The 9691-nt window shown below is 33.0% G+C and overlaps 1 long non-coding RNA gene across 1 annotated transcript; it reads left to right on the top strand.

The window, feature by feature from the left end:
- Window positions 1–4006: 4006 nt before the first annotated feature.
- LOC129226304 (uncharacterized) lies at window positions 4007–9262 on the top strand. The gene is made up of 3 exons (XR_008580778.1): window positions 4007–4025; window positions 5552–5618; window positions 9136–9262. It is a non-coding gene; the product is annotated as an uncharacterized LOC129226304 (long non-coding RNA).
- The last annotated feature ends 429 nt before the right edge of the window (window positions 9263–9691 follow it).

The following is a 9691-nucleotide window of genomic DNA, read 5'->3' on the forward strand; positions in this document are numbered from 1 at the left end:
TATCCTTTCCGTAATTACTTCGTACTTGCAAACTTGAATGTTTTAATTTTTAAAAAAGTGCCATTGTGACCCATACTAAGCAGCTATAATGCGTTAAAGGTTAAGTAATCACTTAACTAGGACATTGTTTTGATAACATTACGAAATACAACCGCCAAAACAAGAGAGTCACAAGATTTACTTTGGTTTACGTCGAGTCTTCAAGGTACATTCCGCAATTATTTTTTTTTTCCTTTTGTGAATTATATCTCAAATGCTTTTTGAGCTTGCTTTTATTTCACTTTTCAACGCTTTGATAATATTTAAGTAATTTTAAACTAACTGGATAATGATATTTCAGATTTTATTGGTTCCTTAAACAGTTAAATAATTTTGATCATTTGAAAAAAAAAATGCGTATTTTATTCAAATTTTTTGCTTGTTTGCGAAAAATAGAATTTTACTCAGAAATTAACAAAGACATGATCATAGTCATATTTAGCTTTTATAAAGCCCCTGTTTTGTTGCGTCGATTGCCACTTTTTTCAGTGTTTTGTTTCAAATAGTTCGCAAGTTATGAGTGTTTTAGCAAACAGCTCCACCCCACTGCTTTCCCCCCTCCCCGGGGGTTAGCGACCATCCAGGGGGGCGAAGACATGTGGTTTCATAATCACTACAGTGCCTGTGAAATAATTTTGCTTCAGGTCTTCCATGCATGCTCAAAATACCCCTTCAGATCCTGAACTATAATGCAAATCGTGTTCGAGCTTGCTACTGTCATTTTGTTTTTCAACGCGTTAACAGTACTTAAATGATTTTAACAAACTGAACAATGATATTTTGAACTTTATTTGAAAAAAAAAATCAAACAATTTTGATTTGGAATTTATTTGGTCGAAAAAAGTTTGTTTTGCGCATTTTATTCAAAAATTTTGCTTGTTTGCGAAAAATGGAATTTTACTCAGAAACCAACAAAGATAGGTCCATAACCATATTTAGCTTTTATGAAGCCCTTGTTTTGTTGCGTCGATTGCCTCTTTTTTCAGTGTTTTATCTCAAATATTTCGCGAGTTATGAGTGTTTCAGCAAACGGCTCCCCCACTGCTTTCCCCCCTCCCCCAGGGTTGTCGACCACCCAGGGGGGCGACGACATGTGGTTTCATAATCACCATCGTGCCTGTAACAATAATAAGAAATAATATTGCGTCAGCCTTTCCATGTATGCTCAACCCCCTTCAGATCCCGGTCTAATATACATGTAGGTAATATTTTCGTGCCTCCTGAGAAAAAGGACAACCCTTAATATTTATTATGACAACTAACGAGGATCAGATACTCACAAGACTTATTAGAAAATTTTAATAAAAACTCAATGTGTTGAAGTAGAAGCACTATATACACTATATGACCAAAAGCATTGGGACACTTTCAAAAATTCACATGTTTAGGGATTTCTCGAGAAATAATAGACCAATTGCTCTATAATTTGTTTCGCATAAAATGTATGCTCTAGTTGTCATTTTCCAATAAAAATTAAGTCTGCTATTCATTTAGGGGACCGACAACAAATTGAGGAAAAAAGTTTTTTGATCATTTTTCATTGCAAATTGCTGGGAATAAGCTATAATTTTCAGAAATGAGTTAAAAGTCTATCAAAAACTTATTTTTATATTTTTGTGAAAGTATCTCTTATACCCATGGAAATATAAGCATTTCTTTCAAAAATGCAAAATTTTTTTGAAGGTTTTCGCCTTATATTACGCAGAGTATTTCGTCAAACTTTTCTAAACTTTTAAAATATTTGACAGCATTTTAGAGAAACATAATAATAATATTTGAAGTTAAAATATTGAAAATTTGATGAAATATGAACAGTTAAAGCTATTAATTTTTCACTGCGCAGGCACGAAAGATAGCAATTTATAACGTTCATAATTCAAAGCTCAGATACATCCTACAATCCATGAAAAAAATTCCACCGCAATTTCTTTAAATTTTAAAAAGTTATCACCGATCTAATGAGCCGAATTTCTATAATTCTAGGATAGGCGACGAATGGTAAGGGATAGCAAACTGGCAACACTTTCCTGCCATCGTTATAGAGTGATTCATGATAAGAACAGATTATTTGTTTCTGGTCCCCTAAATGAATAGCAGACTTAATTGTTGTTGGATTTGACGTCTGGAGTATACTTTTCATGAGAAAAAAATTACAGAGCAGACAGCAATTGGTCTTTTATTTTTTGAGAAATCCGTAAAATTGTGAATTTTTGAAAGTGTCCCAATACTTTTGGTCATATAGTGTATGTAATACCTCATGTATTTTGCCGAATTTAGTAACTGGGAATCTGAGACTCTAAAAGTGCTAGGTTTAGTTTTATTCCAAAATTTCAACGCAAGATAGTTTACAAACATTGAGAGTGGGGGAAGGAGTGATTTTTGCCTTTGAGCTTGGAGCAGGGTGAGCACCCCTGCATACAAAGATCAGAGAAAAATCTTTAATTTTTCAAATTCAGGAAATCCTTATCCGTAGCCGTCCGCGACTTTGCCGTTGTTATGCTCAATTTGAAAGAACTTTCACCATAACAACCCCTTGAGAAATGCTATCGTAGCCTTCTCATCTGCATATAGTAATTAGATAAATAAATAAATATTTTTTCAAAAAGAAAAGGATTCAAAGATAAAGATTAGGGGAATTTTCTGGTCACCAGTGGTGAGAAAAGGCATTTATAGTAGCCACATTTTTTTCTAGTCGCCACTGCATTTGTAAAACAGGTAACTAACCAACAAAGTAGTATTTAATTTAGCACTAAAATATAAATATTATCAGTTCAAATAAAGGTTAATGTAACTAATTAGTGGCATTAATGTTTATTGTACAATCAAGTATTAACTATGCAAAGAGGATCTAGTTTCATTTTTAAGAATGTTTTCTGCCAACTCGGATGGGGTTGGGGAGAGTGGCAAACAGGCAGAGGAAGTGAAAAAATTTCGCCAACCGATAACTAGTTAGTCCCCACTTTTATTCGGCACTCGATTTTTCAAATATAATTAAGTAGGATCATCCATTTTTAAAGAATATTTTTTGGTTAGAATTTGGAGTTCATTTCGTTAAAATTCAGTGTGGTCATGCAGGCTATCTTTTTTTCCTTCCTTTTTTGAAATCATCAATTTTCAATAACGAACATTTTTCTAAAAATAAAACGAATTTATAAATTTATTTATTGCAAATATTCATTCATTCGTTAATTTTTCCTAGATGAGATCAGGAACCGTATTAATGGGGAAAACAATCTTCGTTTCAAAAATTAATTTTAGTGCGAATGCAAATAAATTAATATCACAAGCGGGATTGCAAAATGAGCGGCAATGTAAAATGCCGCGCCTTTTACACTGAGTTATTTTTCTTTTACCTATGTACCCACTCAGCAGAACTGGTTGGCGAGACGTCCCATAATGGTCGTATGTTTGACGTCTGGAGGGCGCCTCTACTTTTATTTTTAGTAAAATTTAGCGCAGAAAATGAGTCAAAAGATGATAAAATTGTTGAAAATAGATGAAAAACGTATATTTTACTTCACAAAAGTTTAATTACTAATTAAAACCTTTTTTTTCCAGTTTGGTCTTATAACGTCAGTTTAGTTAGTCCCTGGGACGACATAACACTGACCATTTGAGGACCCTTTTACTCAACCCGGGTTCCAGCCCTCTACCCTGGTCCCTGGGTCGTCCTGGCGACGGACTTCATGCCGTTTATGCGACGCCGAACCTTTTTACACTTAGACTTCATCAAGATATTCCGCGTAAAAATATACTCCTTAGCAAGAAATAAATAAATAAATTATTGAAAGGTTTAAAATCGCGTCTTTTTGTTTCGAAACACACTGTAACGAAAAAACATAGATAAAATAAAGAAAAAAGTTAAGCTTCCAACGGTAATTTTATTTTTGATTCTATTTCGAGATATTCAAGCGCGGCATTCTAAACCAGCGTCGTCTCTCTGAGCTCCCGCTCGCTGTTCGGCCATGTTTTTGCAAGCATGAAAGGTAAGTAAAAATATTTTTTTGTTTATTACGTACAGAAATGCAATAAGAACGTTGTGTGCATCTTTTCTTAAAGATGTTTGTTTAAGAGTAATCCATAACGTCGCCGAAAGAAAAAAGCAAACTTTTAATGTATATTCGTGTGCGTTTTTACTTGAAATGTAGTGTTAACTATATGATGTGTTCCATCCACTGGTGCAGATTCTGTTGATACTAAATTTAACAACGATATATTTTTTTTTATGGTATGAAATTAGACAGTTGTGATTAACATTAATATAATGTGTTTTATTGCAAGCAAATTCGTATACTCTGTATTATAATGCAAGCAGATGATGTTTAAAAATAATGATTTTATTGTTTTTCAAAGCTTGGTTTTCTCCTTAAAGATGTTTATGTCATGATTCTGTAATTTTACTCCCTTAAAGTATCACGCCAAATTTTTAAGAGTAAATAAACCTGAAGTGATTTTGCTGTTATGCATCGTTTTATTACTTTATTGCATTCAACTGTTTTAAATTTTTCAGGATGATTTACTTCCTTTTTTATTTTTGTCATTCGCAAAAAAATCATGTATAGTTTTTAATTTACTAATGCAATGATCATTCTCTTTTTCTGGAGAATTTCTTCAGTAGTATTTACATAAAGTTTGTCTGCCAGGTCACCAAGAGCCATTGAAATTTTTAAAAGTCTTAGTCTGCTCTTTTTAGGAGAAGAGGGAGGCATGCCATCGTTCTTGGGGACTTTACCAGCGCTGACAAGATTCCATGCCACCCTAGTCGAAAACTGGTTGACTGGGGCATGGTTCGGAATCAGTCATGTTACGAATTTTATGGGGATGTCTGTCCCAAGCTAACTAGGCCTTTGGGTCTTGGTGGCCCTTGCACTCACATGCATGATATAGTGTATGAAATTAGACTTTTTCTTCTTTTTTTATTACAAAATTGTAATGCATTGTTATTTAAAGTCTGAACCCAGTTATTGGTATGACAGCAGCAGTGTCATGTGATTTTTTGAATTTTACTAAAATTTATTTATAAACATTTAAATTCCATTGAACTAGACTAGATTTTTAATATTAGAGCGAGGTTTTGTTTTTGTGAACGACTTTATTTAACAACTACCAAATTTTTTATTAGTGTTTCATGGAACTTGATATAATACAGCCGTAACTGCATTAAAGGTACAAAGATAATTTTCATTTTGATTAAATTACAATAAAATACCATAAAAATTATTTTTCTTTAAAAAGCCGGCTGGCCTTTTTTGGCCCGGCTAAAATCGAACAGCCCTGCCTACTGGTCCCTTGAACCAATGAATTATTTTTCTAACCCATGTGTAAGCAGTAGGTAGCACTGCATTAGTGATGGCCTGTTTTCAGTTTTCATAAACTATGTAAAATTGTCTACATTGTGATATCAATGCAGCATATATAGAAGATTCAGGGGGTACTGTAGTGAAGTATCAAATACATATTAACATACTAATGTACTTTTTATCATTACATATAATTTTCTTCCTTTTTTAAGGAAGAAAACTTAAAGGGATCGAGGAGCAGAATGGAAATGCTTGTACTTTAACTTTAAAGTCTAGAAGGTAATATCTTTTTGTATTGAATTTTCATGCTTTTTCTTTCTTTCAAATGCAAATTATATTTGTTTTTATTTGTCAGATTATATAAATCTAACCTCACTTTTCACCTTTTATTTCCATCGATTGACTTATGTTTTGCTTATGCGTTGAGCTAGGTTTCTTAAAGATCAAATCGTGACAAATGTTTTAATGTATGCATACTGAAATTTTAACTAAGGGAGTTACAGTTCTAATTTTGCTCCCCCCTCCCCCATATCTCTCCTTTTTCATGCAACTGAATTTTTAATTGAGTCCTTTGATTGTTTTATTATTTTTTAAGTTTCCTATAGTTCGGTTTAGAGCTGTTTTGTAGTCATAAGTATCTGTATAAAATGTTCCAAAATGAATATTTAAAAATCATTTTAAATACAGTGTAACTTTGATTTTAACGATACCCGATTTAACGATTTCCTGAATTTAGCGATACATTTCACTGGTCCGAATTTAACTGCACTGAATGTATAAGCTTCTTGATTTGAAGATATCCTTATTTAACGAAAACTTTCTCCAGTTCTTTGACGATTATTTAATCGGGGTTATACTGTATTTTTTTAAAATATTTAATAGCACATAATTGTGAGTGTAGCAAATCTGCTACTGTTATTTTTCCATGACTTTGAATTAATGCTCTCACAAAAGCAACTATGTTGTCAATCAAGTGCATGCTCATGTCTGTGTTAAGCTTGGTTTCAATGAATAAATTCTAAGGAATTACAAGAGATCTTACTGTTGGGGGAGGGGGGTTCTCAGGCCTAAATGCAGGGCTGACAAAAGTCTGTTGACTTAGTTGGAAAGTATGAGAGGGCTGGGGTTTGGTGAACAAACTGACAAGAATGCATGACAAAACAAAATCTGTGTTAAAACCTCCTTTAGCCGACACTCTCAAATATTGAAGAACGTTTATTCCGAGTCCCAGTCCCTTTATATAGGCTTTTCCATATCATTCACTCTGAATAGCTTACACTCAGAAAACAGTTATTATATAAAACTGAGTGAATGTTCAAGGGGTGACCATCCCTTGAGGGAAATGGTGCATCGCCTCCTAAGCTAGCCCCCCCCCCCCCCAAAAAAAAGCATTCAAAGATGTAGTTTGTTTCAGTTTCAATAATACCATTCCCATTCCGTCAGGACTCCCTTCCCTGCATTAAAGAATTTTTCTACAGTTTACACCAATTACTATTTTCAAGTTGTATATGTTTGATTGAACAGAGTGTTGTTGAGTTGTACTTGCTTTCTGTACTACTTTTTTCGCCTTCTTTTTTTTTTTTACCAATTTCTTCAATCGCCATGTGTTGAGATTGTTACTTCCCTGCAAAAAGTCGTCAAATCCCCTAACCGCCCACTCGCCTCCCCCCTCCAATAACTAATTTTTTGAACTAGTGATTGTTTTTTCTTTTTTCCCCACTACAATATTCGTAACTTAATTTTGCATTTATTTGTGTAAATGTTATTTATTTATTATTGGTCATTTATGGATTATTTTTTATTTAGACATTGACATTTCATCCGACTTCGATTGCTTATTTTTATGTATATATATATATTTTTTTGTGACCATAAAAATCATCTTTTAAATAAGAAATCATTTGCGTGTTGTACACTATGTGCCAGGGCTGTACCCAGACTTTTGTTTCGAGGAGGGTTTTACCAAACATATTTCTTGTGCAAATTCAATATGATCAATGAAGTTTGATTTCATATTTTGTGTTATGTTGCTTTTTGTTACAATAGATACTTAAAGAACATTAACATGAAAAATAAAAATACAATGTATTTCTTTCAATGAAAGAAAAAAAAAATCTGATCTAAGTTTTCTAATCACTCAAAAGGATAGATGTATTTACTCTTTACTCATCTAAGCACATGACTAGCGCAGCCAGAAATACCTTCTGGAGGGTATTTTTGATCAAAAATATCCTCTGAAGGGTTTTTTTTTTCATCAAAACAGCATTTCATATGCATAAACTACTGTGTTATAATTTGCATTTTCATTAAAACCAATGCTTCTGAGGGTTGTTTTCAGCCCCTCTCCCCCTTCGCTACACCACTGAAGCACATATGGAGTAATACTTCTAAAATTTCTATTTTATGATATTTATAAAATGTGTAAGTGAGTTTGGTACTTTCAAATTTAAAGAATTTTGGTATTTTTGTTTGGTATTCAAAATTCAAAGGAAAATGGTGCATTGTTCTGTAGAAATGTTTACAATAAATGCAATAAAAATAAATACTGCAAATAAAACACCTTATTTACATTCTTATTCAATAATAATAATTTCATTTTTCAAATGAAATTGCAAAATAAATAAAAAAAATTAAAAATAAAATAGTAATAGAAATGTTTTCAACAAGAAAAGTGTATAAAAACATCTTTTGAAGAAGTAGTTTTGAAAATTTTTGGTGCGGATTTATTTCTAAAGAAGTGGTTATTAAACTAGAAATTTCTAAGTGTTGTTCTCCCTCCCCCCCTGTAGTAGTAAGTATTGCCTTTGCTTTAAACTGGAAGACATTCTTGATTTGATTTTGAGTTTAACATTGATGATGGTGCCTGTTAGGTTTTTGCAATGTTAATGGCGTGGGGGGGGGGGGGGAGCAAGGGCGGATTCAGGAGAGGGTCCCCTGTGACAGTAATTTGTTGTGATTATTATTGCTTCATTTTTTTCGATGTGAAAAGTAGTACATGGAATGAATATTAACATATGTGTGTTTGTCCCCGTTCTGTAAGGTATTTCTTCTCAGGGCCTCATAATTCAAAGGAGTGACTGGGTTCGTTTACTGGGGTTATTGCTATTTTGAGTTTTCTAATTGTTCATTTTCAAAATAACAATCATGACTAATGAGTTCAACTTTTTTTCAGAGCACTCTTCCACCTCAAACCACATATGTGTGTCTATGCTTTTCCAATATTTTATAAATTTAATGCCATATATTCAAAGCTTGTGGTAGCGTGACCAGCCTATCTGCCAAAAGAAATATTACTTATATGATGAAAATTTGAAAAAATATGATCTATGGTGCAGGTTGCGACATTGAAAAGAATAGGGGGTTGGTAGGACATAATTGAAATGATTTTGATCTCATTGGGTTAGGGAGGGGACCTTGTAGCATGTGAGGGGGTACGCCATCATCCTTGGGGGATGGACTTAACTGATACTTTTTTACGTAGGTGGTACAACGTTCGCCATTGAAACATGACTCCCTTTACAACAATTTCTGGATCCGCCCCTGTGAGAAGGGGGATGAATCTTTTGATTACTCATTTTACAGTGGGGACTAAAGGAATAGGACAATATTTTGACAAACCAGGAATAGGAATTTTCTTAGTACAATAGCTTATAAAATCACATGAGTTTTTCCTGCATTGAGCAAGTAATGTTTTTCTTTCTCTTCCTCCCCCCCCCCAAGCCATTAATATTGTGCTGTCCTTTTTTGTGGTTTTTGAAAATATTCTTATTTATTCTCTTCATTAATTCTTTTTCAGATGGTATTGGAAAAAACATGAAGGTAGCAGATGACCAAGGGAAAATGAAATCCTGGCTGAAGCATTCAACAGACTAGCTGATAAGAGAAATAGCCAATAATTAAAGAAATCTATTGTATAAAATTTGTCAATAAATGTGTTTCATTGTATTATTTTAGTACTGCTCTTTGTATCAAACTTCATGGAATCCATTAAATGAAATTCAGGTAAATTATATAAGAATGGTGTGCTACTTTGTACTTCTTTTTTTCTTTTGCAAAACTAAGTCCTGGCTTAATGTATTTAATTATTTTCAGTTAGAATTTCGTTGTGCATTGATAAGAACCAATTGTGTACTAGTTTTATCAACTTGGGGGAACTGTATTTCAGTTTAATATTGATTGCTTACATGCAGGGAATAAATTGAGAATAACTTGTTTAAATGTACATGTTCATTTAGACAACTTTTTATATCGCGAATAAGAATTTTGAATTGTTTTTCAATTGGAAACAAAATTTGCCTGCAATCTTAATATTATGTACTGGGCTATAAGTTGTACTATGTATATTCAGGTTT

Source organism: Uloborus diversus, chromosome 7 (assembly GCF_026930045.1).
Source record: "Uloborus diversus isolate 005 chromosome 7, Udiv.v.3.1, whole genome shotgun sequence".
Classification (NCBI taxonomy): domain Eukaryota; kingdom Metazoa; phylum Arthropoda; class Arachnida; order Araneae; family Uloboridae; genus Uloborus; species Uloborus diversus.